This window comes from Salmo trutta, chromosome 9 (assembly GCF_901001165.1).
Source record: "Salmo trutta chromosome 9, fSalTru1.1, whole genome shotgun sequence".
NCBI classification, from domain to species: Eukaryota; Metazoa; Chordata; class Actinopteri; order Salmoniformes; family Salmonidae; genus Salmo; species Salmo trutta.
The window spans coordinates 41,016,453-41,026,146 of NC_042965.1; the positions used below are offsets into that span (position 1 = coordinate 41,016,453).

Genomic DNA, 9,694 nt, shown 5'->3' on the forward strand with positions numbered 1-9,694 from the left:
AAAACTCCCCTGGTTTTTGTGTATGAATCTGTGCTTGAAATTCACTGCTCGATTGAGGGGCTTTACAGTTACTTGTATGTGTGGGGTAGAGAAATGGGGTAGTCATTGTTAAAAATCCTGTTAAACACTATTATTGCACACTGAGTGAGTCCATGAAACTTATGACATGTTAAGCACATTTTTACTCCTGAAGCTATTTAGGCTTGCCATAACAAAGGGGTTGAATATTTATTGACTCAATACAATTTCCGCTTTTCATGTTTTATTAATTTGTTAACATTTAGAAAAATACTTGAACATTATGGGGAATTGTGTGTAGGCCAGTGAAACAAAATCTAAATGTAATCCATTTTAAACTCAGGCTGTAACACAACAAAATGTGGAAAAAGTCAAGGGGTGTGAATACTTTCTGAAGGCACTGTAGTGTTTTATAATGGTAATGGGTCGGGTTTAATAGTACATTTCACTAATCACACTACATATGGATATGATTTCTAATCATTTTATGACTGCCATGCAATGGTTTATCATTGGATGATTTATTAAAGTTATCATAACCTTTTAAAAAGTTTTGGGATTGTAGGAAAAGTCTTCATATGAGAATTGTACCAAATGAAATCAAATTTTATTGGTCACATACACATGGTTAGCAGATGTTAATGCGTGTGTTGCGAAATGCTTGTAGGGATAGCCCTCTCAGAGAGCTGCCATTTGTTGGACTATTCCAGGAGAGTTGGGTTGAAGCATTAGGTTGGGATTGGTGTGGGTTGTCTTTGGGTGGCTTATTACCATTTAATTGGATTCCTCATGTCTTACTCAACGGTAGGAAGAAGTTTGGTCCAAATCGGATGTTGGGTAGTATATTTATTGAATATTAAGTGAACCTTAAAAATTAAAATGGCCTATTTGGGTGCCAATCAACTAGCTTAATTTCTCAGAGATCAAATTACATTTTAACAAAATAATTTTTTCAGGAATGCTAATCTTATCCGTTTCTAATGATGGTGGGTGTTATAGCTGAAATAACATGGAACTTGTTTGGTTTTATTTGTGGACTCAAATCAAATGTTATTGGTCACATACACATGGTTAGCAGATGTTAATGCGAGTGTAGCGAAATGCTTGTGCTTCTAGTTCCGACAGAATAGCAATATCTAACATGTAATCTAACAACAACTACCTAATACACACAGATCTAAGGGATAGAATAAGAATATGTACATATAAATATATGGATGAGCGATGACTGAGCGGCATAGGCAAGATGCACTAGATGGTATGAAATACAGTATATATATATGAGATGAGTAATGTAAGATATGTAAACATTATTAAAGTGGCCAATGATTTCGAGTCTGTATGTAGGCAGCAGCCTCTCTGTGTCAGTGATGGCTGTTTAACAGTCTGATGAACTTGAGATGGAAGCTGTTTTTCAGTCTCTCGGTCCCAGCTTTGATGCACCTGTACTGACCTCGCCTTCTGGATGGTAGCAGGGTGAACAGGCAGTGGCTCGGGTGGTTGTTGTCATTGATTATCTTTTTGGCCTTCCTGTGACATCGGGTGCTGTAGGTATCCTGGAGGGCAGGTAGTTTGCCCCCCGGTGATGTGTTGTGCAGACCACACCACGCTCTGGAGAGCCTTGCGGTTGTGGGCGGTGCAGTTGCCGTACCAGGCGGTGATGCAGCCCAGCAGGATGCTCTAAATTGTGCATCTGTAAAATTTTGTGAGGTTTTTAGGTGACAAGACAAATTTCTTCAGGCTCCAGAGGTTGAAGAGGCACACTGTCTGTGTGGGTAGACCATTTCAGTTTGTCCGTGATGTGTACGCCGAGGAGCTTAAAACTTTCCACCTTCTCCACTGCTGTCCCGTCGATGTGGATATGGGGGTGCTCCCTCTGCTGTTTCTTGAAGTCCACGATCATCTCCTTTGTTTTATTGACGTTGTGTGAGAGGTTGTTTTCCTGACCCCACATTCCGAGTGCCCTCACCTCCTCCCTATAGGTTGTCTCGTCGTTGTTGGTAATCAAGCCCACTACTGTTGGCGTCTGCATACTTGATGATTGAGTTGATGGTGTGCATGGCCACGCAGTCATGGGGGAACAGGGAGTACAGGAGGGGGCTGAGCACGCACCCTTGTGGGGCCCCAGTGTTGAGGATCAGCGAAGTGGAGATGTTGTTTCCTACCCTCACCACCTGGGGGCGGCCCGTCAGAAAGTCCAGGACCAAATTGCACAGGGGCGGGGTTGAGACCCAGGGCCTCCAGCTTGATGATGAGCTTGGAGGGTACTATGGTGTTGAATGCTGAGCTGTAGTCAATGAACAGCATTCTTACATAGGTATTCCTCTTGTCCAGATGGGATAGGGCAGTGTGCAGTGTGATGGCGATCGCATCGTCTGTGGACCTATTGGGGCGTTATGCAAATTGCAGTGGGTCTAGGGTGGCAGGTAAGGTGGAGGTGCTATGATCCTTGACTAGTCTCTCAAATCACTTCATGATGACAGAAGTGAGCGTTACGGGGCGATAGTCATTTAGTTCAGTTATCTTTGCCTTCTTGGGTACAGGAACAATGGTGGCCATGGATTCAGGCCTCACTTGCCAAACAGATCTTATATTCAATATAAAAATAAAAAAAATAAAAAGTAATTATTTCACCTCAGCTGAGCAATGATGCAAACTATAGAAGAGGACCTTTTGTATCACAGTAGAGAAGGCAGGAGGCCACCCCCTGTTTACCACACACACACACACACACACACACACACACACACACACACAGCACTGCCCCTTTAAGAACCCTTGTTCACATCAATATAGGAAAACAGGGGGTGGCCTCCTCCCTCAAGGCCCTCCCTTGTTCAAGGGTGTCTGAGTACAGCTGAACAGAACGAAGCATAGAACATCCTGTTCGCACACAAAACACACTGGCACCTCCACATTACACAAAAAAATACACACACATACACTCGTCTCTATACAGACACACACTCTTGGCTCAAACACATACACTCCCTAAACAGCCTTTAGCTATGTGTGAATGTATGTGTGTGTGTGAATGTGTGTGTGTGTCAATGTGTGTGTCACTGCCGTCTTAAGCAATGGAGTCTTGGTGACAGGCTCCTCCAGCTCACAGGATGGAATGTCCTGGAAAAATATGTGGCCTATTCATGGAGCGACGCAAACAAGCTCCTCACCCCCTCTCTCTCTCTCGCTAAAATCGACAAGCCCCCAGGATGAGTGTGTGTGTGTGGTTAAATCTTTATGTTCACCTTAGTTCTTCTTTTATCTGTTGGTGGGTGATGTGTGTGTTCACGTGTGTGTGTGTGCATGCATGCTGTTATTATGTATGGTGTGTGTGTGTGCGTGTGTGTGTGTGTGTGTGTGTGTGTGTGCGTGTGTCTGTCAAGGTCCAAGCCTGAGGGATGGAGAGAGAGAGAGTGCTTTGCTAACGACTGGCTTATAAACTAAGCCTAGCGCTGTGGGATAAGTACACACAGAGTAAAAACATACTATACAGGCTCTATACGGGCTCTATTCATACACAGGCTCCATATGGGCTCTACTCTATTCATACACAGGCTCTATACGGGCTCTATTTGTACACAGGCTCTATACGGGCTCTATTCGTACACAGGCTCTATTTCTACACGGGCTCTACACAGGCTCTATACGGGCTCTATACGGGCCCCACATGGGCTCTATTTGTAAATGGGTTCTACACGGGCTCTACAAGGGCACTATACAGACACTACATGGGCTCTATTCGTACATGGGCTCTATATGAGCTCTACTCGTACACAGGCTCTATACGGGCTCTACACGGGTGCCACATGGGCTCTATTTGTAAACGGGCTCTACATGGGCTCTATTTGTACACGGGCTCTATACGGGCTCTACACGGGCTCTATTTGTAAATGGGCTCTACATGGGCTCTATTCATACACAGGCTCAATACGGGCTCTATTTGTACACGGGCTCTATACAGGCTCTAGTCGTACGGGCTCCATTTGTACACAGGCTCTACACGGGCTCCACATGGGCTCTATTCATACACAGGCTCTATACGGGCTCTATTCATACACAGGCTCTATACGGGCTCTATTCATACACAGGCTCTATACGGGCTCTATTCATACACAGGCTCTATACGGGCTCTATTCATACACAGGCTCTATACGGGCTCCATTCATACACGGGCTCTACACGGGCTGTATACGGGATACATTAGCGCACAGGCTCTATCCGGGCTCCACATAGGCTCTACACGGGCTCCACACAGGCTCCATACGGGCTCTATTCATACACAGGCTCTACACGGGCTGTATACGGGATACATTAGTGCACAGGCTCTATCCGGGCTCCACATGGGCTCTACACGGGCTCTATTCATACACAGGCTCTATACGTGCCCTACACGGGCTCTACACGGGCTCTATTCGTACACAGGCTCCATACGGGCTCTATTCATACACGGGCACTATACAGGCTCTACACGGGCTCTATTCATACACAGGCTCTACTTGGGCTCTATTCATACACAGGCTCTACACAGGTATTTTGTTAGGATCTGAGTCTGTCTGACAGTTGAAGGGTTTGGTTTGGCAGAGGCCTTGGTATGTTAATGAACACAGAAAGAGAGGACTGAGGAGTGTGTGTGTGTGTGTGTGTGTTTACAGTGTGTCCTCTCAGCTGATGTGTTGTTGAGTCAAAGCAAACAGCGTGTCTGAACCAGCCTGTGGAGAGTTTAACTTTGTTTGTGGCTGATTGAAACACACACACACACTCCTAAGGTTAGAGCGAACATAATGTTTGTTGTTGATGATTAGATTTGGATGTTTGCAAACTCCATCATTATGATGATGTGGTCGGTGACAATTTGCTTCTTGAAAGTCCACTATCTTTAAAACTTGACTGCTGATCAATGCTCACAGTAGTTTGACCTAGATAGTTTGTGTGTATGCATTGATATGTAGGCTACGTGTGGCTTTAAAAAAATATTTTTTTAAATAATGTCTGTTCTTGGGCACGACACAATACCATTGATGTTTATGTAGTCTGTCCGCAAAGAGATTGCAAATGTGGTTTTATTCTCTCGATGATCCCGGGCCCAGGCTACACGTGTTGTAGAGCAGCAAAGTGCTTTATTTGACGCATTTAGTTTATTCACACACACACACGCACAGACACACACACACAGACACACACAGACACACACAGACACTTGACTGTCTGTGAAACATTGATTTCAATCTGTCACACATGAATCAATGCATTGAACAGTGCAGTCACTTCTAACACCCTTAAATAATCATAATTTGTCCTCTGAGGGGTCCCACCAGGTCACTAGTAGAGAAGAATACATCATAATTATCATGTGTAATATCCTCTGTCAGGTCCCACTAGTAGAGAAGACTACATCATATAAGCCTTCACACTGAAGATGTCCAGAGCAGAGCTGGGCTTAGTGCAGACTGTGGACAAGCTTGTTTAGAACGGCATGTAGGTCTGTCTGTAGGGGGTTTGTATGTATGCATGTAGGTCTGTCTGTAGGGGGTTTGTATGTATGCATGTAGGTCTGTCTGTAGGGGGTTTGTATGTATGCATGTAGGTCTGTCTGTAGGGGGTTTGTATGTATGCATGTATGTCTGTCTGTCTGTGTGTATGTAAGTGTGTATGTGTGTGTGCACAAGTAATATGTTTGCGAATGAAATGTTATCTTGCCCTGCTTGTGAAGACAAAGGGAATATCCCTGCAGCACTGCACAATCAAACCAGACATTACATATCAATGAATGAGCTGATCCCCCCCCCCCCACACACACACCTACATCACTTCTTATCACAGTAACAAAGGTTACTAGCTTGCTGCATGAATGTGTGCAACATAGCAGCAGCAATAACCGTAAGATTGCAGGTTCAGGTCAGTATTGGTCCACAGCTGCTGTCTATCTCCCGTTGCAGATGATAGCCTCTCTCCAACGCAATCCCATCTATCTAACAGCAGCAGCTCCCCTTACAGAACAATGAAACCTGGCTAGTGCTTTGGATGGCGGGGCTCCCCTTACCTCTCTTTGACGATTAGTTACAGCGATATTATTCACGGTTATTCGACCTCCATGATATCGTCATCAACTCAGATTTATAGCATGTGTGTGGTGGTGGGGGTGAGTTCCACTCCCCTCCCTCGCTCATATAGGATTAGGCTACGACCTACAGACAGCACAGTACAGTACCAAGCGTAATGCATTGCATCTGTATGTAGTTAAGGGAAGGCGCGCATGCATTGCAGACTGTGTGCATTAAACACACACGCCCGTTTATAATGGCAAGTCAGGAGAGACTTCATCTCCTTGTCCTTATTCTGCACACGCACGCACCCCCGGCGCGCACATACATTTTTCTTGTGAAGAATGAGGATGGCAAACAAAGCGGAGGAACGCCCCCTACGAAGACACACAGTAGTTTACTTCTGTGTGTGTGTGTGTGTGTGTGTGTGTCATGACAATGTCATCTGGGCTAGGCTGAATTTTCAAAATGCCGAAGAAAAATTATTCAATACGACAACACTCTAAACTACCATGTAGCCAGCTGCCTAAGTAAGATTGAGGTCTTGCATCATTTGTATGTTTTTCACAAAGACCGTTGTGCACATTTATAACCCTGAAATACACATTTAGTTGTTATAACGTCATTACAATAGTACAATAGTATTGAAACCGTGTTTTTACACGAGAAATCCAAACTATAAGCAGTAAATCAGCCTTTAGCTAGCTTACAGAAGAGAATTCAGTGACCATGGAAAAGCTTTGTTACTCACCAGAGCAGGGTTAACTAGACATTTCCTTCATCTCAGAAGCGGAGTTGAACTTTTTTGCCTTTTATCTTTGCTTCAGGACAGCCCTGTCCGATTTCACATAAAGTGTCTCTTTTTTTTACATTCAAAGATCAATCGGATTGCTATCAAAACCAACGTTAGCTATCTTCGAAGAGAAGTTGATTGCATCGTTGATCATCGAATTTTTCCGTCTCGTCTTGTCGTCTCTCCTCTCCTCTCTGACCACATAGCTAGGCTAGCTCCTTTGCTTGCTGGCTATTTTGCATTTATCTGCTTTTCTGCGCTTTAGCTGTTTTCGCCCTCGCCCATGAAATAGCTCAGTTTCCCTTTAAACAGGTCGTCACTAGCTACCACAGACACAAAGTCATAACCTCCGCCTATTTACACAATTTATCTTCTTAAAATCTGATTTTTAAACCCTAACCTCAATCCTAACCTTAACCGCACTACTGACCTTATGCCTAACCATAACCTTAAATTAATACCAAAAAAGCAACAACAACAAAAATTCTCATGAATTTTCACGATATTGCCAATTTGACTTTGTCGCTGTGGTAACTATTGAAAACACTTTAAACAACGATGTTTCCGGGGTTTGCTGAAAAATAAATAGAGGTGGAGTTTACGGCCAGCTGGGCACCTGTCATTTAAGCGATTGGTCAATTGGACTTCCACGAACCAACCAGAGTTCGCTCAATTTTGATTTAACAAATATATTCAAATATCTCGGAAGCTCATTAGTTTAGGCGTTTGTGACGTTTCGCTAAGACACGCCCAGTACACGTGTTATTTGTCCCCACCGCTTCTCCTCCAGAGGTGCATTCAGTTCGCTTAAACGTTTGCTATGTTGCGAAACGGTTTGTACTGAACGACACGTTTCCCCCAAAAAATTTATTCTATGTTCTTGAACAGATCAGTATAGACTTTGAGGTACGTTTTGCTCCCGTTTGGTGGGTGTAGCGAGGTGTGGCTTGAAGGAATGCGTGACGTGTTCAATGGGCAGTGGGTTAGCCAACCCACAAACCAACCAACCAACGCACAAACCAACCAACCCACAAACCAACACTTTTTCAACTGCTCGTTCAATACAGTACCGTTTCCGTTCAACTGATTGTTCCGGAACATAAAAACGTTCTGAACACAGCCCAGGTTGCAGAACGCAAACAAGAGACGAATGGTGCTGAAGTCTCTACAATTAGAGGCCCACATGAATCCAATCCCTTCACAAAAGCAACTTTAAATCTCACAAATCCTTGAACATAATGATCATGAAACAACTAACCATTATAGAATTTACATTTTTGATAGCCTTCTAATGGTTACTGAAGCTGTCAATGACTAGACAGACAGCTGATGACGACATAGTTCTACTGCGACTGCACTATAAGCTTTAATCCTGTCTGTTTTCAACAGCGATTTCTACATAGCCATGTTCTCATTCAGCTAGAATACAGGAGATAGGAGGGTTCGGGAACCATACAAATACTGAAGCTAGGAGGGTTCAAGAAGGTCGTCACTAGTTACCACTGCCACAAAGTCATAATCCCACCCACCCATTTCTTCAATGTATCTTCCTTTTAAGGATCGGACTCTTTTTTCCCCTCCATTTTAAAATGACATACCCAAATCTACCTGCCTGTAGCTCAGGACCTGAAGCAAGGATATGCATATTCTTGATACCATTTGAAAGGAAACACTTTGAAGTTTGAGTAAATGTAAAATTAATGAAGGAGAATATAACACATTAGATCTGGTAAAATATAATACAAAGAAAAAAACATGCTTTTTTAAAATCATCTTTGAAACACAAAGCCACAATGTATTATTCCAGTTTAGGCGCAATATAGATATTGACCACTAGATGGCAGCAGTGTATGTGCAACATTTTAGACTGATCCAATGAACCATTGCATTTCTGTTAAAAATGTTGTATCAAGTCTGCCTAAATGTGCCTAATTGGTTCATTGATACATTTTCAAGTTCATAACTGTGCACTCTCCTGAAACAACAGCATTATATTCTTTCACGGTAATAGCTATTGTAAATTGGACAGTGCAGTTAGATTAACAAGAATTTAAGCTATGTAACATAAGTTAATCGTACTGTCCTTGTGTTGTGTTCAAAGAAATCACCCCAGCCAGTGGTCCCAGTTGAGCATTATTTATTATCTGTAGTTAAATAGGAAACAGCATGTTAGTTGTGCAGGGTTTAATGGTGTTGATGGCTGTCAATAGTAAAATCTGTAGCATGAAAACAACTGTGTTAACAGTGAGCTTATGTGACCATTACATCGGTGAATGCTAGCTAACACACTTATATACTGTACAGCAATCATATACCAAAGCACATCCCAGAAAGCCCCCCAATCCCTAACACGTACCATATACCCACACATGTATGAATCAGGAATGTACAGAAAACCTAAACACATTGTAAAAATATAAAAATAGAATACAGTATTCAGAATGTGACCTACCCCTTCCATCACATGTTCATACTGGGGAGACCTGACGTTCGCCATCTCCCCCTATCTGCAAGCGGGGCCAATCACAACACACCTTATTGTCATTGGAATTGAACCAACCAATAAGAATGATTGAACATTAAATACATATTTCTTTAGAGGCGAGTGGAAACATAACCAACCCTGTTACATTCTCCCCTGTTGATTTACACTTGTATACTATAAAGAAATAATAAAAATAAAAACAAAATGAGGTATGCAATACATATGTCACCAAAGACTATTTTCTGAAGAGAATTAGGGGAATTTAAATATCCCGTAGGAAAACATGCCTGTTACATGTTCAGTACTCTCAGTGACAATAAGAACCTCAGACAGAAAAACCTTGGCTTACTTGAC

The 9,694-nt window shown here is 42.9% G+C and overlaps 1 protein-coding gene across 2 annotated transcripts in view; it reads right to left on the reverse strand.

Moving 5' to 3' along the window:
• LOC115200574 (protein FAM214B) overlaps nucleotides 1-7,406 on the reverse strand; it is a 50,731-nt gene extending 43,325 nt beyond the window's left edge. For both annotated transcript variants that reach the window (XM_029763746.1, XM_029763745.1), the window contains exon 1: nucleotides 6,814-7,406. The gene's annotated coding sequence lies outside the window, so the exon portion shown is untranslated. The remainder of the gene's footprint in view (nucleotides 1-6,813) is intronic.
• Between the last annotated feature and the right edge of the window lie 2,288 nt (nucleotides 7,407-9,694).